This window comes from Mustela putorius, unplaced genomic scaffold, assembly GCF_011764305.1.
Source record: "Mustela putorius furo isolate JIRA1106 unplaced genomic scaffold, ASM1176430v1.1 tig00000854_pilon_pilon_pilon, whole genome shotgun sequence".
Classification (NCBI taxonomy): domain Eukaryota; kingdom Metazoa; phylum Chordata; class Mammalia; order Carnivora; family Mustelidae; genus Mustela; species Mustela putorius.
In genome coordinates, this window is record NW_025421496.1 from 1,209,077 (window position 1) to 1,235,000 (window position 25,924).

General features: G+C 43.8%; 1 long non-coding RNA gene across 5 annotated transcripts in view; it reads right to left on the reverse strand.

Annotated features, from left to right (window-relative positions):
- LOC101692157 overlaps positions 1 to 25,924 on the reverse strand; it is a 159,674-nt gene that overhangs the window by 32,807 nt on the left and 100,943 nt on the right. For all 5 annotated transcript variants that reach the window (XR_006608212.1, XR_006608211.1, XR_006608213.1 and 2 more), the window contains one exon: positions 1,059 to 1,232. This is a non-coding gene — a long non-coding RNA (uncharacterized LOC101692157). The remainder of the gene's footprint in view (positions 1 to 1,058; positions 1,233 to 25,924) is intronic.

Consider the following 25,924-nt stretch of genomic DNA (forward strand, 5'->3'; position numbering starts at 1 on the left):
CAGGCAAATACTTTGCTTTATTGTTAAATTGGCCACACTTACTCACTGTGTAGTATATCCCCAGCCTTGTGCTTGGCCGTGGGAGGACACAGAGTCCAAGTAAAAGACAGGTTAGATTTCCCCAGCTCTCACATTCTATTTGGGATGGTAGTCACACGCATACAAACACTGTTACAGAGGAGGTGGGGACATGTATCAAGGGAGGCACAACACTCTGTGGGAGCAGAGGAGAAGCAGCATCTGAAAACATTCCCTGAATGGGGATGGCCCTGGCATGAAATCAAGATTAATTCACTGAGGATACACTGAGAAGAGGGAAAAGGAAAATGGGATGTCTACTAAATCTGATCTACCTAAAATCTTACCGACCATGGCAAGAAGGTAGTAGATAATATTTATAGGGATGGTGGACAAGGGGATGGGTTAAATGGGGCATTGGTCGTGGAGGGGACTTATAGTGATGGGCACTGGGTGTTGCTTGGAAGTGTTAAATCATTCTGTTGTACACCTGAAACTAATACTACCACTCTATTTTTTTTTTAAAGATTTATTTATTTATTTATTTGACAGAGAGAGATCACAAGTAGGCAGAGAGGCAGGAAGAGAGGCAGGCAGAGAGAGGGGAGGAAGCAGGCTCCCTGCCGAGCAGAGAGCCCGATGTGGGACTCGATCCCAGGACCCTGAGATCATGACCTGAGCTGAAGGCAGCGGCTTAACCCACTGAGCCACCCAGGCGCCCCCTACCACTGTATGTTAACTAGAATTTAAATAAAAGCTTGAAGAAAAAAAAAAAAAGAATGAGGAAGGTTTCTACAAGGAGAGAGGAGAAGGAGCATTGCTAGCAGAACCACTGTTGTTGGGAAGAGACAGAGCGAAGAGCAAGTAGTCCATTTGGGTTACATGTAGAACATCGTACCTGCTCGGCTAGGGAACCAACTGGTGCTGTTGGAGAAGGCCTAGAACAGATGCACGTAGATATACATGCTTATATGGCTGTTGGCAAGGACACCAAAAAAAGCAACAAAGAGGTGACAGGCTCAGAACTGAGCTTTACATACCACAGCAGCAGTGGTTCTCACATTCGAGATGACCTCCTTGTCAAAACCAAATTGTGGGTCCCCACGTCGAAGTTTCTTTTTGAGTAGGTCCAGGGTGAGGCCCCAGCATTTTCATTTCTAAAAAGTTCCCAGGTGATGCTAATGCTGCTGGTCTGGGAAGCACAGTCTGAGAACCTGTGATAGAGTAAGGAGCAACACGAAAAAGTCAAATCAGACTGAATGAAGTAAAGGGACGATTCCAACAGCGCAGACCAGAAGGAATGGGGCCCTGCCCAGGGTGCTGATGGTGGGAAAGGAGGGAACAGAAACCAGGAGAACAGACAACTGCTTCGAAGGACAGGAGGCCCCAGGACCACGTGGCAGGTCATTTCAAATCACAAATCATCAGGAAATCTTCAACGCTCGTGTCAGGTGCACAAGAAGCCTTTGGAATTCGTTCTGTAAGTAGCGATCCTGTCTGGAAATTAAGCTCTGAGTTTTATCTTACTTTCCCTTCCTCCCACATCAACAACCTCAGTCTAGTGCCATTTAGATTGCTAACGCGTTTCCCAGGAGAACATAACATATCTGCACCCAGTCAGCTGATTTCTTTATTATTTCACGTTAGAACACCCTTGTCCCGAAATAGTGTTCGAAATAAATATGGAGGACTGGAAGCAACCATCTCTACCTAGTGGGGCAAAAAATTATGAACTCACCATACCATATAAATACCCACGAAAGCACAGGTGAATCCTTTATCCAACCGACGTGCACTGAGTACCCACCAAGTGATGAGCACCGTGGGTGTGCCTCTATACGAACAGGAATAAAACCTGGGCTATCCTCACCGCAGTTCAAAATCTAGCAATCTTTCTCCTCTGCTCTGAAATCTGCCTAAGGATGGTGTTGGCCTCATAATAAAAATTCTAAAGCAGGGACAGAAGATAGTTAGCGTCCCTAAATTGACCACCGCTGCTGTCTAATTATTCAACTGAAGAGAGCACTTTGGTCCTGGGTTGTTTCACCGAGCTCAGATATATTGTGCTGACACATGGAGAGAGTCTGGGGAGCCTCCAGCGCCCATTCACCCCCCTACTCTTCAAGTATGGTGACTGTTTTTATCTCTTACACCTTTCAGTACCCGGAGAGAGTGCCACTTGGGTTTTTAAAATATCATTTCCTTTACTATGTCCCAAAATAACAAGGTCACTTCAGGACCAGTGAGTGGTTGGCACTGTGACGTGTTTCCCACAAGCACTAATAGTTCTGGAGAGGAGCAAGTATTTTCACAGCTGCAGGTCTGGGTGCTGAACTTTCTACTGTCAGTGAGAATCAAGTCCCAGTGAAAATACAGAAGTGGAACCGACCGTCAAAGGGATAAGGTGACAGGGAGTGTTGTTTACTCCAGTCAGAGAGCAACTGAAAATGATTTCTGCAGCTGGAACAAAACAAAGACAAGGGTTGAAGGTCAACTTCCTCTTTTATTTTGGCTAATCAGCACGCCTAAGCAGACTTTTCCCAAATGTCTCAGGTCTGCTGACTGTCGTTACTCTGTAAAAGACCCCACAGGCTGTACTGCCCTATACCTCTTAGGACTGGAGGGAAAATGTTCAGTCTCATCAGAATTTATTAAGTCATCCACGGCACCCAGCTCTCTCTGCTCCAACCCCAACCTCATCTGTCTCTAAATATTTTGGGATTTTATCTGTGAAATGCCCTCATATCCATGCAAATTTCCCACCTTGGCTACCCCCAGCGCTGGCCCACCACGCTGATGTCATCTCTGTTGTAAATGACTGTGATAGCCTTCGATTGCTTAGTCACTACCACCCCCCCCCTGCCAACCAGGCCATTCGTCACATTAATTCACAGTATTAATTCACAATAATTCATTCACAGTAATCTTTTAGAAATTTGAATACTACCACTAAAGACAGAAGACCCCACATATACACATAAAACCTACCTTAAAAATTTTCTCTGGCTACAAACTGTTGGTTGCCAGAAGGGAGGTAGAAGTGGTAGGGTGGGGGATGGGTGAAATAGAGGAAGGGGATTAAGAGTACACTTCTCGGGGCGCCTGGGTGGCTCAGTGGGTTAAGCCGCTGCCTTCGGCTCAGGTCATGATCTCAGGGTCCTGGGATCGAGTCCCGCATCGGGCTCTCTGCTCAGCGGGGAGCCTGCTTCCTCCCCTCTCTCTCTGTTTGCCTCTCTGCCTACTTGTGATCTCTCTCTGTCAAATAAATAAATAAAATCTTTAAAAAAAAAAAAAAAAGAGTATACTTCTCATGATAAGCACTAAGGCAGAGAATTGCTGACTCACTATATTGTATACCTGAAACTAATATAACATTGTATGTTAATTATACTGGAATTTTAAAAATAAATAAATAAAAATTAAATTTTTCCCCTCTGGCTCCCCATTGCTCCAAAGACTTAACCCAATGTGTACTATATCCCCGGTATGGCCCAGAGAGCTCTGTGCTCCTAACCTGCTCCTCCCGCTGCCTTTGCTCTCCTGCTGCAGCACATTCCTCCCTCCTCACTGGCTCTGCTCTCATCACCCAGATCGCCCTGCCTGCAACACTCCTGCCTCCCTGTTTTGCCACACTGTTTCCCATTTACCTTTTAGCACTTAACCCTTATCAGCTCCTGATGGATGCTTGAGGAAGACCCTGTCCTCAAGGTTGGGCCACACCCCCATGTTCTAAGCTCCCTTGGCCCCCCTCAGCGAGCTCCTGAACCCTTCATGGAATGTATCACAGGACATTCACACGATCTTGTAGGATATTTCATGTCTGCCTGTCTTCCCACTAGTCTATAAGATCCATGAAGGTAGGGACTTGGTCTCTTTTTGCTTACCATGGTGTCCCCGAGCCTAGCACATAGTAGGTACCAAATAACTACTTTCATTATGAAGGATAGAAGGAACGCAGTCAGGAGGGCAAAGTGCTACTACTAAACTAAGAAAGAGGAGGTCTAGCGTCTTAACTGAATTATAATAGGTAACAACTTAAACTTCCAATGTTAGATAAAGTTTTAAGATACATTTATAATTCATTCCTCACAACAACGCTATGAGGTAGTGATTCTGATTACCCTCATTTCATAGATGAGGGAATTTAGGTACACAGAGATTAGCTACTCGAAATCCCACCACTAGCAAATGTAATGTACTCAAAGGGAAAGATAATATGATCATATGTAACCACACGAAGCCAGTATGCCCTGGGAGCTTTTATTTTTGCTCCACCACTTTTAAGGGTTTTAGCAACCACTGCTTTTGATGGTCAAGGTCAATCTTATCTGGAATTGGGTATTGAGAGTAAAAAATTCTACGTCCTCTCTATAAATGTATCGATAGATGAAGATCAGAAGAAAACTTCACCTGGATTTCAGCTGCCTTTGTGTCACTTTTCTGGCTGAAACTTTTCTACGTGAATGTAAGGATGGGCCAGTGCAGACGAGTCCAGCATTAACCAATAGCTCACTCTGACCTCAGGACTGACTGTATTGCTTTAAAGTGGGCAAAACAGAAATTGAAGAAGCTAAATGGACAAAAGAAAGGGGGTGGAGTCGGGGGAGAAAGGAGAGTTCAGAGTATGGGAAGAAGAAAAGAGCTGTTCCCTAGGAAGAAAGATGGAAATAGAGATATATTTGTTTAGAAAAGAGGATGAAAAGAAATGCGCTGCCCTCCAGATATCTACAGGAAGCCACCGGCTGTGCACGCCACCATAGATCAGTTTATTTTGGGCCCAACCTGGAATAGAAAGCCTAATGTTTAGATAAGGCAAAGGCTTCTGGGGAGGAGGGGAAGAGAGGTTGGGAGGAAGGCACTACATGAAATAAATAGCAACTTACTTGCAAAATGAAACTCTAGATGGAGCAGTTCCCTTTATTTGAATTTGCTGTGGAGACGGATTGTGGTTTCCCTGGATTAGTAACTACGAAAGGATGCCTCGTAGGAATACCTTAGCTCTGTGAGAGGAAGAGTAGCATGGGATGATCCACCACTTACAAAATAGAAGCTGATGCACGGCAGAGCATTCATGGAAAGAGGAGAAGGCAAAAGGAGGAGGGAGAAGAAAGAGAAGAGTTAACGGTGGCAGGAGCTCTGGAATGGCGTCTGAAAACATGGAGCGTGCTCTAGAATACGATACGGGTGCAAGGCTCTGGGGTCCAGCTGCTGGGATTTGAATCTAGCCTCTGCTATCCTCCCCAAACCTCAGACTCCCCATCTTTAGCACTGGGGTTATAATCGTATCTCCCTCAGATTTTTCTTTAGGGATTAAAGAAACCAACCCTTGTTAACTTCACAGCACATAGTAACTGCTCAATAAATATTAGTGCCCCTGTGGCTGGCGAAGATGATTTATCACCCAATAGCGTGAACCTTAAGTACCAGCTATGTTGGATAATGGCAGAATCCATCAGAAATAGCCGGGAATAATGCTGCATTGGATTCTCTCCTGGCGGAAGGTCAACAGTGAGTTTTATCTCTTTGATGCAGAAATCCAAGGTAAGATGCCATCTCCCAGAAACTGATTTCATGGGAAAGCCTACAGTGGACATCTCCTCCTCTCCCTCTTTCTGCTTGCGTTCCCCATCGTTTTCCTCTTTGCTTGCTTTCCTTACTTTGTACTCTGTTTTCCAGTCCTTGGAAACCTCTGCTCCTCTCCCCATGTAAGGATCCTGTCGAGACAGACTAAGCAGATCTGTTTCCTCTATGCTTTAAACACTGGGGGCCAAGAGGGGAAAATGTTTCTTTTGGGCGGGTGCCAAGTAACTACAGGGAGTGGAGGAGAGAGTTTTTAATGACACTGTAAGAAAGAAAATATTTATGTTTCATTTTAATTGAACTTTTCTTAAGCTCACTACATTTTAGTAGGTGAAAAAAATCAACATATGAGAACACTGGGAACAAAAATACACATAGCTCCGGCTTCACGCACAGAAGTAGAAAAGGAAACCCAGCGGAGACATCTCTGGGAAGAGCTGCCCTACCAAAACTCTGAGCTTAGTAGCACTGCCTTTATCACTTCATTTCCATGATTAGTGTAGATCCTGGTTCATCGGCCCATAAAATTGGAAAGATAATGAACAGGCTCATTACTTTAAATATATTTCATCTATTGGGTCCACTGCAATACCTCGAGGAGCAAGTTTATAGCGTGTCGCACCCCAGTCAAACTTGGAGCCGTGAGTATTGTAAAAGGAGGCGGCTTCCCTTGTTAGGCGACTAGAAAGAGCTACTATTGTCACTGTTTCCTAAGCATTTACTATGTGCTAGGGACTGTGCTAACTACTTTTTACCTCTGAGCTCATTTAAACCTCCCAGAAGCTGTGTGAAGCAGGTATTATCGAACCTATTTTGCTTATAGTTAACGTCAGGCAATTGACTGGGACCACACAGCTGGTTAGTAGCTGAGCTGGGATCTGAACCCAGGTCTGTAGGACACCAGACTCTGCACTTAACCTGCACTATCAGCTGAGGGCCCCTCCCCCTGCCCATCCACATACCTGTAGCTAACAGCACCTAGAAAGATGCATTATCTTAGGGTTTATGAAAACAATAGAGTACCTGAGAAGGAGAAATGTGTGTGTGTGTAACATAATTAAATGACATATAGTATCATTGTTCTGGTAAATGAATCATAGTGGGGGGCACCCAGGTGTCTCAGTCTCCTAAGAAGTTCCCTCTTTTTTTTTTTTTAAGATTTTTATTTATTTACTTGACAAGCAGGGGAGTGGGAGGCAGGGGGAGAGGCAGGAGCAGGCTCCCCACTGAGCAGAGAGGGGCTTGATCCCAGGACTCCGGGATCACAACCTCAGCCGAAGGCAGATGCTTAACCTACTGGCCACCCAAGTGCCCCAAGCAGTTGCCTCTTGATTTCCACTCAGGTCATGATCTCAGGGTTGTGAGACTGAGCCCCATGTAGGGCTCTGAGCACAGCAGGGAGTCTGTTTGAGATTCTTTCTCTCCCTCTGTCCTCCCCACCCCCAAAAGAATCATAGCAGGACTAGGATAGAAACTTGTAGTTCCTGCCACTACTCCCAACTTAAAGAAAGCTTCTCTTCTTTGTTCAGTTTCCCTTCTCCCAGGGTCAGCTAGCTTTTCTAATCCATTTCTGTGTGAGCCACCAACCTTCACATCTCGGCTGTGCCTCACTGTTACCATCTGTATAAGCCATGCTGAACTCACAGAGTTTTCAGGATTAAGAGAATGAGTGCTTTTAAACATCTGAAAGACTACCTGGCATTTTCTTGGTATTTTGAAAATGTTCCCTGTCAGCATTGGGCTACTTCCTTGAAAGGGGATCATACTGCCATTCGAAGAATCCACTTTTGTCTTTGTTGATGCACTTCTTCAAAAATACAGATGTTATCATGATATTGCCAAGGAGGCTTCGCTCCTCTCCAACGCATCTGTGAAATGCTCTCACCTGCCTGGCTTGTGAACTGCCCAGAAAAGGCTCCCTCTCTGTCCAACCACACCGCCACCCATGTACTCAGCATCCTCTGAAGAGGGTGAAAATGTGTGTTCTATGCCCTTTGTCACACTGGGATGAAGGAAGATGTGTTTCGATGTTCTGATGGTAACAAGAATCACCTCCTGTTTGTAGTCAAAGCTACAAATGGATTTTTTTTTTTATAATGGCCATAAAATCTGTGTGTCTAAAATCCCCTAGAATGTAGCAACTCAGGAATGCTTCTATTCAATGTCAAGCTTTTAAACAGGTCTGGGACACACATATAAAGACACCAATCCAAAACTGATCAGCCTAACCCATACATCTTCAAAAGAGATTGTCTGGGGGTGCCTGGGTAGCTGAGTGGGTTAAGCCTCTGCCTTCAGCCTAGGTCATGATCTCATGGTTTTGGGATCGAGCCCCGCATCGGACTCTCTGCTCAACAGGGAGCCTGCTTTCCCTCTCTCTCTGCCTGCCTCTCGGCCTACTTGTGATCTCTCTGTCAAATAAATAAATAAAATCTTAAAAAAAAAAAAAAGGATTGTCTGTCTACTAATGTGGAGCATCCTGACTCAGAGCTGGTTTCCAAATCCCATGCCTATTTCAAGTGTCTATTAAGTTTCAGACTCTTCACATTGAATTAGCCAGCACAGTGCTCCTATTCTATAGATGAGAAAACTGAAACTCATTCAGATGGGTTAAGTCAGTGCCCCTGGTAATACTTTTCCTTTAATATTTTGTCTTACCAAACTTATCTTTCTTGAATTATAAAGATTTCCCACCCCTCGCCAATAAAGATACTGCTAAGTTTTCTAGCTAAAATCCCTCAGTTTATCACTTGTTTTGATAACACATGGGAGGTGGGAAAGGGTTTCCATTTTGCTATTTTTGAATCCTTTGCTTTCTCACCTAATTTTAACTTCATTGTTCCCCAAGGGTCATTCTGTTTTTATAGGTGAAAAATATCATATATTGGCAACCTTCTATGTTTCAACCTGCTACCTAAAAGCCAAGTACAGTCTGCATTTTTAGGTTTATTTAGTTATTGATACTGTAAATTTTGTTTCTTGCTTCTTTGTTTTCTTGGCATCCAGTATACTTTACAGTAAATTGTATAACGTCAAAAGATTTACTGTGTAAATAGCAGTAAAACATGCACAGGTATGAGCTAATGATCCACTCATACACTCGTGAATTTCAGTCTCTCACAACACATCGAAAATACCTACTTTGGGGTCCCCAAGACTGGCCTGCCTTGTGTGATGTGGACACAGTAAGCCTCCAAGAGAAGAAATCAATTTACTGAAGAGGTCTGAACCTCTGCTCTACGACCAGAGAACAGCAAATTAGATCTGCCGCAACATGAGTTTGAGCGGTGTGCCTGGCAATGACTTTGACAGCAACCCAGGCCTGGGCAGAGGTGAGAGGTCACATGCAACCCCGACATACATTCTCTCTCTCCTGCTTTGGACCAGTTCCTTCATAGTTAAACACGGAACAGCGAGCTCCAAGTGTATGACGTCAGTATGTCAGTGACAGTGCAATAGAAGGTGTGAGAAGTGTCAGACAATGAGACAGCAGGGTCTACTCTTATACCCTCAAAGAGCATCTCCTGTGGGACTCAGACCATTCATCAATCACTTGCATGTGCAGAAAGGGACAAGCAAATCACAGGTCTCATCAAACTCCTCTTGTGTCGATAACATCCACAAGACAATCTATGGGGAGGACTCACCCAGAGGGGCAGAAGTTTATGAGTAAAGTGATCAAAAGAGGCTTCAAATCCAGCCTTTTTAAAAGTGCAAACAAGGTTGTAACTCAATAGTAGTTTCCCCAGGACCCCACAGCCTAGTCTTTGACTCCAGCACACATGCCCGAAGGTGCCCACGCTGCGTGTGGGACAGGGACGTCGCAGCCACCAAGCCAGCAGCTTGGGCTCTGCAGAGAGAAAGTCTCATTGTGCCCCTCCCTGCTTGGATCACTTTGGGTGAATGACCCCACTGATGCTCAGTTTCCTCCCCTGCAAAATGGTAGGTACCCAAGTCACAGTGTTGCTGCGAGCAATAGTGTTAGCTGGTCATTAGTGCTCTCCCCAAAGCTACAGAATGGTGCCAGGCAGGTAGCAGGAGATCAGGAAATAAGAAGAAGCCCCTCAGCGCTTACTCTGTGCCCAGTCTAGTTTAAAGAACTTAAGTGCAGCCTTGATTCCATTGTCTCAACACTAAGACAAGAACTAATATGTATGATCTGCATTTTGTAAGTGAAGGAGCCAGGCCTGCAACCCAGGCGGTCATCTGACCCCCAAAATCCATGCTCTTCACCAAAACACGGTGACCACTCTTGTTCCTGAGAATGACCAATAGGGTACAAGACCCTATTGACAAACTGGCTGAGGCCTTCCTTTCTCCTCCCCCATCTCCCTCCACCCCATGAAACCCCCTCTTCATGCATTCAGGGCTCCTAGGAACTCTTAAGCCCTGCAGGAGGTGCCAAGGACAAGCTAAATGGTTCTGGGCCAAGGGGAGATCATTCCAGAATCTTTTCAAGCTTTGCCCTGGGCGCTGAGCCTAACCTTTATTTTGTAACTGATTTACTCTACCCAAAAGTCAGCCTTGGCTACCTTCTGTGAGAACTGGGTAGACCTGGGAAATACTCGGCTGGCCAACCAGAAAATTAAATAAGAAAGTCATCAGGCCCTGAAGTCTAATCCTCAAATGCCAAACAATTCAGAACAATGAGTCACTTTTTCAAAACAGAAAATACTTATCATCCAGTGTTTAAGTTCTTGCAGCATAAAATAGTGTATGTGTTCAAAACACAGCATCAGTGCCCGAGTTCTAGTTCCAGCAGTACTGTGTGACCCTGAACAAGTTTCTTACCCTCTCTGTGCCATAGTTACTCATTTATCATACGGGAATAATAGTTGGCCCTGCCTCAGAAGCTGTTATGAGGATTAATGAATTAATGTATGTAAGTACTTTAGAACATGCCTGGCACATCATCAAAGCTCTACAAATATTAGCTTTTCTTCTTCTTCTTCTATTATGTTTCAGTACATGTATACGGGCTTTGCAGCAATGTCTTTAAAGAATAACTTTGCTGATGTTTTATTCCTTTTGAAAATGGTTTGCCATCTCACTACCAGCCACCACCCCTCCCTTAAAAAACACCCCTCCCCACCGTCTCATCTTTTCCTTAAAAGCAAAGGAAATTACATCTAAAAGCCTCATGGAATTACAACACTCAACATGCTCATAAAAGTCAGGAAATGCAAAAATTAGAATTCTCTGAAGACCTTAGCTCAGAAAGGGGCTCTGAGATACATGCCAGAGGGCTCCAGGTAGCCTCCTAAAATTTCTGGAGGGAGCCTTGAGGCCTTCACTCACTGCCCCCGCCTCACCAGCTGCTCTCATCTCTAGAATGCTTCCTGCAGACATCCGCTGGCCTCTGCACCTGCCATTTCAAAGGCATCCTACCCTCACTCAGAACTCACACTCAGCCACCGCCCCGGAGCAGTGGCTCTCAGACTCCATGAGCCTCGGACTGCCCTGGAGGGCTTATGAAAACAAAGGGTGCCCGCCCCCACTGCCAGTTCCCACTCAGTGGGTCTGGGGGGAGGCTTATAATGTGGGGTTCTCACAAGTGCCCCAGTCTGGATGCCAACGGTCTGGAGCACACTTGGAGAAGCACTGCCAGGAGCAGGTGCCTGCACTCCAAATACGCACCCTTCCAATCTCACAGACCCCGACCAACCGCATCGCCAGTAGAGTGAACACTTCTGTTTGCGCGTGTATATTACTCCTGGATTTTTCAAGAAACGGAAGGCAGATCTGTTCGAACCCCAACCCAGCCTCGCCAAAACAAGGCTCACCTCCTTTGAGGCGCCGGCCTCATTCCACCCACCTTTATCCCTGCAGCCAGTTTCTACCTCTCTGCGCACAGACGGTCAGGACTGTGTGTGTGTTTAGACGTCTCCAGCCTCACTTGTTTACATGTACACATTTGTGTTTCTCCTTCTCCCCCATTAAACTATAAAGTCCTTGAATGTCTTTCTCTCTAAGGCCCCATAGCACCTGATGCTGAACACACAGTGGGTGTTGAATACATGCAGTTGACTGATAAATGTTGACTTTTTTATGGTACCTGGGAAGCAAAGTGAAGAAACAAATATTGCCATGAGAACTTTAAACTTTGCATCAGAGACCAAAGCGTGTTTATTTTTGCAGCATTAATGTAGCCAAAAGATGACTTTCCACTCACATGTAAATATGCGATACGTTGCCAATGAGCATTTTAAATGCTTTGATGCCATTCTCAGAAATACCATCTGTGCATCTTCTTCTCACATAGTTATCAGAATGAGTAATTTAACATAGGGGAGTCTGTTGCATCCTTATAGGGAATTACAAGAGAGATGCAAATTCTAGGAATATTAATGTAATTGTAATCAACTTCTTATTTTATGGGACCTTCATGGACATATGTGCACCAACTACAACTCAATGTCATCTTCTCGGGATTAGATAAAGGGATCATATTGGCCCTGAATATCTTCTGAGAGTTAACAATTAACCCAGAAGTTATGATTATTATGTACTGATTTACAAATCACATGAACTTAAATTGTCAGTGGATGAGATCATTATTGTCTTAGCTATTGAACAGCTAGGAATTGAACTTCACCAAGTTAAGGACAAAGTATATTATCAGTCTTTTCCAAGCAAGCTAAGGCTAGGAGGGAGCCAATCAGTAAGCACAGCTTTCGTCTCAATGTCCTCTGAGGTCCAGATATACATTAACTGTGGTGACATTGGAGGTCAAATATTTACCCAATTCTGTTGAAAGAAGTCAGTGTTACACCTCTCCCTGTCGATGTGATGATGTGTGGCCTTTTAAGATTTTTTTAAAAAGGATTTGATGCTACCTCTAACCTTCTTCTGATCCTATTCTTTCCCAATCATTAAATTAAGGAGAATTTTGCTGGTGCATTCTGAACACTTGGTTTCTTTCAGCTTAAATCTTTCTGAAGTTCAACCGGGGACCAATAATGAGTTCTAACTGAGAATAAGTGTAGGTTGTTTTTGAATTTTTAAAAAAGTGATTTCATGCTATTGTTACTTTCATAATAAAATGTAGCGACATCTAAGTTGATTTCTCTCCCTGGTCTGATTCCCAGTGTTGCTTTTATTCACCCAAGTCAGGTCTTGTTTTATAGAAGAAGCTGTGTTCATACACTTGACCTAGCCTTTTCTTACACATACCACATAATTACAGGCGGCGTACTTCTTCCCCTTGCAATTAATTAATCTTTATCTCCTAAAGATATCAGGACAGTAGAGGATAAAGGGTATTCCTTTATTTTTAAAGGTTAAAATCACATTTTGCCATATCACATACAGATTTCAAGCCAGACTTTTTCTTCTGTCTTTGTTTTTTGTTTTTTTGTTTTTTTAAGTAGGCTCCATGCCCAATATGGAGCCTAATGTGGGGCTTGAACTCATGACCCTGAGATCAAGACCTGAGCTGAAATCAAGAGTCAGATGCTTAACTGAATGAGCCATCCAGACACCCCTCAAGTCAATCTTTAATTTTTTTTTTTTTTTTAAATTTTAGGGTGGGTGCCTGGGTGGCTCAGTCAGTTAAGCATCTGCCTTTGGCTCAGGTCATGATCTCTAGGTGTTGGGATGGAGCCCTGCTTCTCCCTCTCCCTCTGTCTGCTGCTCCCCCTGCTTGTGCTCTCTTGCTCACTCTTGCTCTTTCTCTCTCTCAAATAAATAAATAAATCTTTAAAAAATTATATTTTTTAATTGAGCTATAATTGACATATCACATTGTGTATGCTTACAATGTACGATGTGTTGATGTGACACATTTATATACTGCAGTATGATTACCACTGTAGCATTAGCTAACACCTCTATCATGTCACATAATTATTTACTTTTTGTACTAGAAACAATGAAGGTCTAGTCTCTTTGCAACTTTAAAGTTTATAATGCAGTCTTGTTGAGTATAATCACTATGCCGTGCATTATTAGACCTCCCGAATCTATTTCCCTACTAGTTGCAGATTTATACCCTTAGACATCTTCCCAATTCTCCCAAACCCCAAATCCCCAGTAACCACCATTCTACTCTGTTTTTACAAGCTCAGCTTTTTTTAGACTTCACATATAAGTGAGGTCATATACCTAGTATATGTCTTTCTCTGTTCAAGCCAGTCAGACTCCAGGCTCATTGCAATGCTTTAAAAACCAAAAAGGCAGGTGCTTGCACATTAAAATATCCCAAGAACAGCTATGGTCAAGAAAATTGGGGGAAATAATCCTGATCTTCCTCTCATACTTCAGAAGCAAAGTTAAAACTGACTTCAAAGGAAACTGATATTCGGATCAATTCCGAGAAGATGAGAATTCAATCCAGTTCAACCACCGCAGGAAACTGTGGATAATATGCAAGTAATAGTCAACATAAACCCAGTCTTCAAGAAAGTCAGAGAACATTAAAGGGATGATAAGAGGTCAAAAGCATTTTTGGCAAAGTACTTTTATTCTTCCAGGATTTTGTTGTGGTTTATTTCCTAAACTGTGCTGTTCCCAGTTAATAGGCACCTCTTAGACTTCAGAATTAATAAAAGATTATATCAGTGGTGTAATTAACAATGCTTTTCATTAATAAACACAGATTTTTCAAAGCTAACTAAAGTAAAGAAATTCTTACTGAGGAAAAAAATTAATCCTTTTGTTTGTTTATTAAGTTTAACTTTGTGGGGCAAAAAAAAAAAAAAACACAAAAAACCCCCCCAAAAAAACAGATCTTTAATGAAAAGACTGGAACTGAGCCCATTTTCTACATTTCACTTATGGGAGATTGCTGGTGACTTAGCATTTTTCCAACTGGGCATTGGTTCTTTGCCACAAGGTAAGATTCACAGAGGGTTTGAGCTCTTCACATATAAATTAATTGGAGTTGTTTTAGGCTGAATCTACCACAATTCCCTTTCCATGCTGCACATTTATACCTGTAAGGTTTTTTTTTTTTTTAAACTCAGATGTTGCCTGCTGCAAAATTAATTGCATCCCCATAAAAGTCTTCTCAAGTATATATCATCTCATCATATCATACGCAAATATATCATCTCATCCATCAGTAAAATTTCAGAATCTCCCCTGCTATAAGAATTCCATGTATTTCTGAAGACATGTTCCTTTGCACAGTTTAACGCTTTTGCAAAAACACGTCTCGGAGACTTCAGGCTCTGTGGTGTTCTCCACCGCTCTGAAGGTACCTTACAAGGAGGTGGATGTTACCTGGCAAATAAATAATAAACAAACAAAAGGACTTAGGTGGTGGCCTAAACAGGCACCTGAGCTTCGGAGTCAGACCTGGGTTCAAGCTCCAGCTCCACTACTCAGCACCCACGTGACCTATGAGATTTTATAAGCTTTCCAAATCTCAGTTTATCTTCTGGAAAGCAGGGATGAGAATGACATAATGGGGTGACTGCAAGCATTTAAGAAGATGAGGCAGGTAAGCCACTTTGGTATCAACACACTGGGTCTCAACACATAGTAACCACTCGATAAATGACACTTGCTGTTGTTAGAACTGCTTGGTTGTGGTTCAGTAACTCCCTCCCTGTAGGAAAGTGTTCTTTTCCCACCAGTTTAAATACACACGAACATTTTGCCCCAGAAATGGCTCAGCCACATCACTCTACTACAACACACCACCAAACGTCTGTTCACCTACAACCTGATCTTCATTCATTCAGTGTCTTCATGACAATATCCAGTCCACAAGCATTTGTTAAGTGCTTACTTCGTACCTGGGAAAGAAGGTAACTCTTCTCTGTAATATAATGCTTTCCCTACTTTTTGAGATCTCACGATTTCATGGAAAAAGACAGATTGAGAAAAAAAAAATCAGGGAAAAGGAATTAGGGTAATGACAGATAAAGAAATCTTTTTAAAAGAGGCCATCTTGGGACGCCTGGGTGGCTCAGTTGGTTAAGCAGCTGCCTTCGACTCAGGTCATGATCCCAGCGTCCTGGGATCGAGTCCCACATCGGGCTCCTTGCTCCGCAGGGAGCCTGCTTCTCCCTCTGACTCTGCCTGCCACTCTGTCTGCCTGTGCTCGCTCTCACTCTCTCTCTTACAAATAAATAAATAAATAAATAAATCTTAAAAAAAAAAAAAAAATAAAAGAGGCCATCTTGCAAGATGAATAGGAGTCTGTCAGGTAGAAAGGACAGAGGCCAGGGGAGAATGAGGTTCTAGCAAAACTGTTGGATGAGGCAAGTTATTAGTCAGAAGTTGACTAACGATGACAAAATCAGAACAAAAGAAATAAAATAAATGGTGGGGGGAGCACTCTTGCACCTAAGGATTGAGGGGGAACACTGAGCTCTCTCTAGCTGATTGCAAAAACAGCTCTTGGAGACCAGACTGTGTCTGTTACCCAGGCTTTATGTGTCTCTGCTTGAAAAGCCGTAAGCTTTGCCTCTATGAACTCCATTTTCCATACTGGCATTTGCATGAGATATTGTTTCTTTTCTTCCAAATGTATATTCTCCATCTGCTAAATGCTTTGCTTATAAATGTAAATGATAAAATCCAGGTGACTTTAGCACAGAAACAGAAAACAAAAAATCATGCTCATCTAAAGACAACTCCTTTCAACACTTCTGCTTTAAGTCTATAGTCTGTCCTTGGAAGGGTCCAGTCCTCTCTGATAAGAGCCGCCAAGTTCTGTAAACTCATTATGTACCAGTCCCTTTCCCTTGCCTCATGGAAACCTCCCGACAGCCTTAGGAAGACCGGGACCACTCCTATCCACGTTGTATACAAGCAGAGATGAAACTTGAGAAATACCTGACCCAAGACCATACACCCACTCGTCACAAGGTGCAGACCTGACCACAGGTCATCTGACTCCACTGCCGACACATCGTAACACCTGGAGCAGAGGTTCCCTGTACCAGGTCTTGAACTGTGGCCAAATAATAAGAACAAGTTCACGGTCTATTGTGGAATGAAAAACCAAAGCCCACTGTAATGACATTTTACATTTAAATAAACTTACAGATAAGTTTATTAAAGAATGGTTCTTTATGAGATTGTGACTTACTTTTTTTTTAATATCACACTGCCAGTCCTTTATTTTATGGGATGATAAAATTGAAGATGGTTGTTGCTTTATGATGCCCTACTTACAAAACAAAAAAAACAAAAGTTGGCGTCTGCTGTCAGTTTTTAATTTAAAAAAAAAAAATTGTTTTCATTCCCAGAAATCCAAAATCTAAAATTTACTACTGGATGAGAAAATATCTTCCTCTCTGGAAGGCACATGTTTATCTTCTGTTGTCCACATGACTAACCATTGTCATCTTGAACTTGTAATTTTTCGCTGCCTGATTTTTAAGTGCTGCCACTTCTCTTCCCCAAACTTGGACCCATCTCTTAAATGCATTTATATTTACAGGAGGAGAGTAAGTGAATAGATAATAGAATAGCTTTCTTCGACTGTGGTTTCCACAACAGTGAAAAATCCAGGCTTTTCTTATCATAACTGGCTGGAAACATTCCACACTGGAGATGTCAAGTCATAACAATGTGGGGGTAAAAAAGCCCACTTTGCTCTCAGAATGACACAGTTCTTCTATAGAAAAGACATTCTTAAAAGCTGTTTGCAATATCCTACATTAATTTCCTCTGGAAAGGCATCTCATACAAAGGGGTCTTATAAATGGATTAAATGTGGTTGAGCGCAAAAGTACAGTAAGCTCTCTGTCAGATGCTCTTGAGGGTGGATGCCACAAACAGGAGCTTCCTTCATAAGGGTTCCTTGCAAATAGCTGACTTGAAGTTTTGTGACCAGTAATAACCTCCTTAAAAATAAACCACTTATACCATCTGCTTAACAGTAGTCTCTAAATTATACCAGGAATGTGTGGCTTTTCTGCCCTGGAAAATGTCTTCCAAGTTGACAAAAGGATAAACAGAGGGAGGAGGCAGGGGCTGGGCAGCCCTGGCTCTTCGAATGCCATCCCCACCGCGCACCAGCATTGTTTGGCCCCTGCCTACGCTCGGCATCTTCCGCAGCAAGAACAAGTTTAAGAGGGGGAAGAGCAGGACCCACCTCAGCATTTCCGAGATCCAGCGAATCAAAGTTGGACAAGGTTAGGTGAGGACAAGCAGGCAGAGGAGCTAGAATGAGCCCTCAGAGCTGCGGAGGCCAGAGGTTTTGGTTGTAGCGCAGGCCTTGATGGCTGAGGCAACAGACACACCGTTGCAAGAGTGGAAGACGGATCAAGACACTGTTTTTAATATCCGACAAGTGTGTATTAGACAGAACTACCATGGACCAGAGACCAATAGGGTTTTTATATCTTCCCTCAAAATGCAGATTCAGGTAAATCCGCAAGGGGAAAGTGAGCTTCGCAGAGAATTTTTTTTTTTTAAGATTTTATTTATTTATTTGACAGACAGAGATCACAGGTAGGCAGAGAGGCAGGCAGAGAGAGGAAGGGAAGCAGGCTCCCTGCTGAGCAGAGAGCCCGATGCAGGGCTAGATCCCAGGACCCCAGGAGCAGGATCTGAGCCGAAGGCAGAGGCTTTAACCCACTGAGCCACCCAGGTGCCCCGAGAATTCATTATCTAATCTAACTCAGTCCATTAGGACACAGCACGACTTGGATTTCCCTGAGAATTCAGGAGAAAATGACCCCACGGAGCCATTTCACCTACTAACTCACCCCACTGAGCCATGGTGGGGGGGGGGGGTCTCAACATCTCACATTTCTTTTCTCACTGGGGAGAGCCCAGGAGAGAGGAGGGGAAACAGCCGTTTCTCCCCAGTGACCCTCAGAAGGAAAGTTCGCTGGGAAGCGTGAGGCAGACGAGCGAGGTGAGAAAAAGGAGCATGTCGCGCCCAGAGGGTCTCCCCCAACAAGATCACAGTTTCTGTAAAGCACCAACTTCAAAATCCCTCCAAACTCAAAAAACCTGGCTGAGGCCACCTCTCAGATGGTAAGAGAAACAATTTTGTCCGACACTTACTCCCAAGTGCTGGGCCCTGAATCACAGAATTAGAGAGTTTTACTTGGCTTTTCTCTAGTTAAGTAACACAAGCAGTTGCCAAGCTAATATATAAAACTTAATTGAGCCTTTCTCTTAAACAGTTTTTTACTCTTCAAAATGCAGCCAAACATGACAACAAGAGTGGGATGAAACAATCCTCAGAAAGAAAGCCCTGTGTTCAGGAAATGAGAAAATTAAAATGAAAAGAAAAATACTTGCACTTACACCAAATAAACCATATTATATTGGGTGTCATCCAAGCCAAGAGTTTTCTCAAGCAAAGTGCAGACAAGCCCATTTGTAATTAAAGTCTTCATGCTTCACCCAGTCAGCAGTCTCTGAGGTCAGTCTCCATTATGTCCTGAAGTACCAGAAGAAGGACGTTCCACCGGTGGTTCCAACTGGCTGCATTCTCTCTGTGATTCAAGTTTTCAGAGGAGTGCATTACACTTGTGTGTGTGCATGTCTGCACATGGGTATGCGTGCGTGCGTGTGTGTGTGTGTGTGTGTGTGTGTTCGCACGTGCGCACACGTGTGGGGAAAGGAGCCAGCCTGCGGGAGCACCCAGGGAGCATTTCAGGCCCTGCTCCTGGAGGGTGGAATGAGCAGCATGTCATCACACCGTGGACAAGCTTCTGGCCTGCCTTCAAAACCCTCTCCTTTCTCTCAGGCCCTAAGAGGAAAGAAACCAGAGGTGCCCTCAGCCAGGCTAGAGGCAGATGGCCGCATACAAGAAGGAAGACAGAATTCCAGCTACTCCCAAATCCCACCGGATTTGTTGCTCTTCCTTTCAGAAGTTAGTCAAAGCAAAGTTGGAAGCTAAGGAGGAGAACGCAGTATTGTCAGGATGTTGAGACAAAGATAATGTCCTCGGAGAAAAGGAGAAGCGTGAAGCAAAGTCATTTGGATACTTGTCTTGGCTGAATCCGAGCTCGGACTCGTCATTGTTGCAGGTTGGTCTTCACATGGTGGCCTCTCGCTGACGTTCTGGGATTTCTCTATCACACTGCAGATATTTATTTAGGTAGTTGGGCCTCAATCGTCTTGAAATGGTTGTTAAAAATCTCTTATTTCATCAGGTTTGAGAACCACAACTGCAGGGAAGCCTACTTGAGTTTCCCTCAAGATTATCATATGTTTTCCCCTTTTTCCTTTCATTCCAGGCTCCCCTAACCCTCACCATTTTTGTTCCTTTCCTGTGACTTATTCAACATATGTTGCTTGGGACTAACACTGAATACATCCCTTTTAACCCTAGAAATTAACTACTCTTAAAAATTTCTCAAGGCAATATCCCTCGGATTCCAACAATCATACAAGAAACTATTTTAAGCAAAGCATCCCATTATGTGCTTTGGAGACTACAAAAGTATGCCAGTCCTACATATTTAGTTATCTACTCCTGCATAACAAATTACTCCAAAGCTTAGCAGCTTAAGCAATACACATTTATGATCTTATAGTTTCTGTGGCTCAGGAATGGAGAAGCAGCTTCACTTGGTGGGTCTAGCTCAGGGTCACTCAAAAGGCTGCAAATCAAAGTGTGGGTAGGGACTATGGTCACTTCAAGGTTCAACTCAGTGGAGGACCCACTTACATGCTCACTCACAGGTGCCTTTCCTCAAGTCATCCCATGCTTCTCCTTGTGGCCTGTCATCCTCCAGGGGCCTTCCTAGCAGGACAGCCTGGGCTTATTTACAAGGTGGCTGGGCTGGTGGGTGGGGAATGAGGGGTGGGGGGAGGAAGGAAGGAGAAGGGGGAGAGAGAGAGAGCGAGAGACAGCCGGAGAAGGAGAAGAAAGGGAGGGAGAAAGGACAAGAAAGAGATCATGACCAAGATGGATGTCAGTCTTTTTGTAACCTTATCTTGGAACTGGGATCCCATCACTTCTGCCACAGAAATAAGTCAACTCCCATTCAGAAGAAAGGGAACACACACACACACACACACACACACAGAGAGAGAGAGAGAGAGATAAAAAATTAAAATGTTTTAAAAGGAGAGGAATACATAAGTTATGGCTACCAAGACTCCACAACTTGGCCAAAGATCGACATATACCGATACAGCATTGCAAGGAATTTCTAGTAAGTTCTTTGACAATGGTAGAAGGGAAATGCTCCGAGATGGTAGGAAAAGGAGAACTTAATTTCATTTGCGAGATGTGGGCACGGCTTCTTGAAGAAAGCAAAATCTGAGGTAAGTCTCAAGCAGACTTCAAAAAAGGCATTCCAGGCAGCCAGGAGAGCCTGAGCAAATGGTCTGGGATTTGAACAAGCACGGAAATCACCTGGAGGGCTTGTTTAAATGCAGATGGCTGGGGCCCAGTTCCAGAATTTCTATTCAGGAATTGGTTGGAGCAGGGGCAGGCTGATCATTTTCACCACATGCTACGCTGACGTCCTCGGTCCAAGGACCACAGTTTGAGAAATGCTCAGCAAAGGCTCAGATAGAGCATATTTGGAAAGTGACAAATCTATCTATTTGTCAGTTTGGACTGATTCAATTAGTTTCAAGATCCTCTTAGAATCAGTGGAAATGAAAGGCATTAGTCTGTACTTACTGAATGCCAAAACTCTCCACTTTTAATGCTGGGAATGATTCAGAGAATCTAAAACCATCATTTTACAAATGAAGAAAGTGAGGGTCGGGGCTGAGATAGTGAGAGTTTTCTTTAACATCAGATGGATTTTTGTGGTTCCCTCCCTCAAGGGCTCCTGAAATTAATATACTAGAGTCCTTTTCCGTTCAAGTCTGAGAGCTTTCTATTCGAAATGGGCTAAGGAGTTTGTGATCGATTCTCCCAACAGAAGAATGGACTCACCCTCCACAAAATGCAGATGCCCATACTTTGGTACGGACGGGAGGCTGAAAGACCTCTCACAACACATCAGGGTCTATTGCACAAGCTTCCTTGTGCAGAAAGCTGTGCGTAACTCCCGCCTGGGGTCCACATCCTGAGAAGCCTTTCCCAGCCCTCTGCCATCCGTTAGCCTCCCTGGCCCTTTCTCTTTCACAAAGCCATGGTGTACAAAGTTGGCTGCCTAAACCTCTCTGCAAACTTGGATTTGGGCTGCTGTTTCCTTTCAAAGTCTAAATAATTAGTAAGATCTAAGTGCAAACCGGGATGCTTCCACCTTGGCTCCTGAAGTGTGCTTTCTTTGGAAACAGGGGAATGAAACCCTGTAGTTTATTCCTTGCAATGTGTGCACAAAATTAGCTTGGTGCCTTTGTTCTGTTGTCTGAGCTTGTGTCACCTTTCATTTGACTGTACTTAGGGAAACAATATGAAGACATTTAAAAGAAGCCCAAGGGAATGTCTCTTGCACCTTCAAACACAGCATTTGTAGCAGAATTCTCCTCTCCCCGACTTCCTCACTGCCACTCTTCCTCCGTTCCCCTCCGTCCCACTCTGACACAGATTCTTGCTCCAAAAGAAACAAAAACTTCAGAGGCAACTGAACTGTAACCCCCTTTCCACTTGTGGTTTCTGCACCAACTTGCAGGAGCACAGGTGTCTCTTCAATTGTGACATTCTGAGAAGTCCTCGAGCTCACCACCCACACTTCCTCCCGAGGGCAGGACCCGTCGTCCTGAGCTTTAACCTTGAATAAGAAGGTAAACTACAGACAGGCCGAGGTTAGCCAAAACTTCACTCTAGCTTCTCTCAAGCCCAAACCTGGTTTCTGATACATTTGCTCCCTGGTATGAAAGGATGCCACGTAGCTAATGTCTCCTTGCAATGCTGAGAGGTAAGAATGGCAAACTGTAAATCCATTTTATTCATCGCCTTTACCAATTCAACCACAAATTGTTTCCTCCTCTCCCACTGAGCACCATTTCCTTAGCTGTATCAGGCGTACAATGGAAGCAGCGAACCACAGATAGGAAGAGAACACATCATGGGACCAAGCGCAAGGGTCAGACCCTGCCTTCCCCACTTCCCAGCCCTTTGGCCTTGGCCGAGTTACTTAACATCTCCAGGCCTCAGGCTCCTCACCTGGGCCTTGGCTTCCTCGCCCAAAACGGAGGTGGTAAATTGGAGCTGCTGTGAAGATCACAGACTCCATGTGAATACAGCAGGTGTTCAATAAATGGGCATCGTGATGGACCAATTAAACAAATGCATGATGTTTCTCCCAAAGAAGCTCACGATCTTCACAGACGTTATTCCCAGACTGATTCTGTCCTTCATTGGCTCTCGACCACTTTCGTGTATCATACTCTTCATTCTGGCTGAACCACAGAAATCCAAATTTACCTGAACACGAGTCCAGGGTCAGCCTCTGCCTGAAAACCTCTGAGCTGAAATGCCCAGTATGCTTTTTCCAACCAAGATCACGTTGTGAACAACGTTATTTTCTAAGCTGTTGGTAGGGAACTGTCAGAGAGGAATCATTCCCTGTATCTTCTGGGGGTTGATAGGGGAAAAAAAAAAAAGAATTAAGAAATGTTGGAGGCTGAAGCATCAGCCACTGACATATATTCATCGGAAACAAAGATGACTTTTCAGAAAAGGAATCTGTGGTGCAGAGAGACGTGGAAAGAAAGACACTTTGGCTGCGAAATCCCCCATCTTCTCTGGGGAGGCTCCTGCCTCCGCCCGCCTGTTGTTCATCAGCCTTGATTTTGATGGGGCGATTTTTAGTCAGCTGCCTCGATCATTTTGGCACAGACAAAAATCCTTTAAAAAATGTTACACTTCATCAAAGTGTATCATGAGACTTCACGGTCATTATCTCAATGGCCGCTCTGATGTGCTACAATTGGCAGAGACACAAACGGTAGGGGGTGTATGAGAAGAAAGCCAGCGTTTCTTGTGGAAAGCTGGCAAGCCTCGCCAAGCTTCTGTCAACAACTCTGCGGTCTGATCTGATGCACTGAGCGTGCTGATGATGCTCTTGTTTCTGGAGGAAGTAAACAAGAAAATGAATTCCACCGCGCAACACAGCCTCTTTGTATCTTCAAAATGGTGTGACTGGCCCCAAGCCAGCCGTGTTGAAAGTTTGGCCATTTATGTCATCAGGGACCCTGTCCTGATGGAGGCTTTGATTACGACTTGGACCCAGCTATAAGACCCTTCAGGGGCAGCCACGCAGCAAATAAAGGCATTGATTGGTTGTTGGGTCAATTTAGCCGTAAGGGTACAGAGCACGGCTCTTTTGAAAAGCCTAATGGATTAGCTACACAACCAGTCCCACTGTAGGCCTTATTTTTCAAGTAACTTCATGACAGTTTTCCAGCTTGGCAGGGAACTAACTCTTCCTCCAGAGCAAGCTTCAGAGCACTTCTTGTTATCAATAGTGGTGCTCAGAGGATTAGACACAGCGGGCTTTACAATTTAATGAAAACAGCTGTTGAAACAACAATTAAGGCAAACAATAGTTTGCATGGAAAACTATTAATTATGTAAAGTTATGCAGAAAGTGGAATGCCCTTCTATTCAGGGCCTTCTAAAGCGACAGAGTCGCCTTCCATTCCAAGGCTCTCAAGTGTCGGAAGTGGGGTGCTTGTAGGAAGCAGCTCCAACTCTGATGGGTTGAATGTGAGCAGAGCTCCAGGCGCCCAGCCTGCTGCAAAAGGAGTCATGGGTAAAATATGCAGGAAAAGAAGATCAGTGAAACTTACATTGTCTTGGGTGCCTCAAGATTTTTCAGACAAACTCAGAGCTGTGTTCTCACAAATCTCTGAAATCCAATTTAAACCTTGTGGTTGGGGTCTCTGCTATTGCTTTAAACACACACACACACACACACACACACACACACCCTCAAAGGCCCCCCATAAACCATTCCTATGGTATGCCTCCTTCCAGGCCTCACTCATCCTGAGACGTTATTAACGACAACGTTCTTTTCTGAGTCATTATTAAGGAACTGTCAGAAAGGAATCCTCCTCCAGTAACTGCTGGTGTCCCTTGTTCCTTGGACTAAGTAGGTTCTCACTGCACTGGGCTAGTGCAGCTTGGACTCAACCATTCCTCTTCCTCCTCCTCCCCTTGCACCTCTCATCTCTCCCTCGATCTCTGCTTGCTGGGGCTTTTAAATTCATTGCTCTCTCCTTGCAATTTCCATCCTTGACTAACCGTGCTGGGAATTGACTTATGGCCCTTCGCCCACCCTGCGTTCCACATCTCACTCTCCTCCCAGCGCGGGAATCACCAAGCCAAGCAGTCCCATTAAGAAGGTTATTAAGTGTATACATAAACATTGCCTCCTGCCTACAGTTAGATTTATTTCTCATCACTTGCAAGTAACTGGTTTTAACACTCTTTCCAGTGCACACAACACCTTTTATTTGACTATATTGTTTTAGAAAGGCCTTTGGGAATTTAGCTAATTTCATGCTGGAACTTATTAAGTGGGATTTGACACTCTTTGATAATTCCAATAAACCATTAGTCAAGTCTCACTCCCTTCAGGGAAGAAATGAAAGCTTTATTAGTCATAGGGTCTCTATTCTAAACATGTCACTGGAATTTAGTAGCGCATCTGTGTTGAATGCAACTGACTTTGTGAATAAATAGAACTTTCCCTGACACTACAAAAGTGTTGTCATTGGCTACCACCAGTAAGAAAGCATGTGCCTTTTTCAGAAAATTCTCTTTAGATTCACCTGTGCATTTTGAAATAGTTCCATGAACTTAACTGACTGACCTATGAATGTTAAGGAAATGAACAGCACACGTGGGCTCATGCACACACGCACATAAACGTTCACAAATTCTCACAAAAGTACTTGGTTTAGTTATTTCTTTCACTTAGGATACAAGAATACAGAATAATCTCTTTTCTTTCAGGGGACAGCTTAAAAATCTTGAGAGATGATCGCATCTCTAGAAAGCCCCATAACATAATTGAGTGTGCAAATGAAATTCATTACTAGGGTCACAAACAAAAACCCAATTAATGTGTATTTGCGTGATGCCTTTAAAGTCATCCTAAACCCAAAAATTGCATTCATCTTTGAAGTATCACAGCAAGGACCACGTCCCAGCCATACTCCAGTTCACACTTTGCACTGGAGAGTACAAAACAGCATCAAGATGGTAAAAGCAATTATTCCAGTTATCCAGATGTGGTTTTTCAATCATTCTAAGAATTTTTTTTTTTTTTAAGCAGTTCATATTCCGTGGCACCACTCACAGCTCTCATGCTGGCACGGTACTTACATCTCTTCATTATTAATTCAGCTCATGGAGCTTAATTGGACAAGGCTAGAGCGAATTTGACAAACATCACAGCAGCAGAAAAAGCAATCACTCTTTCAAGATGAAAATTTGTTTGATGTCTTACTGTGTAACTCATTTACTCTCCTCGGGAGTCATGTGACC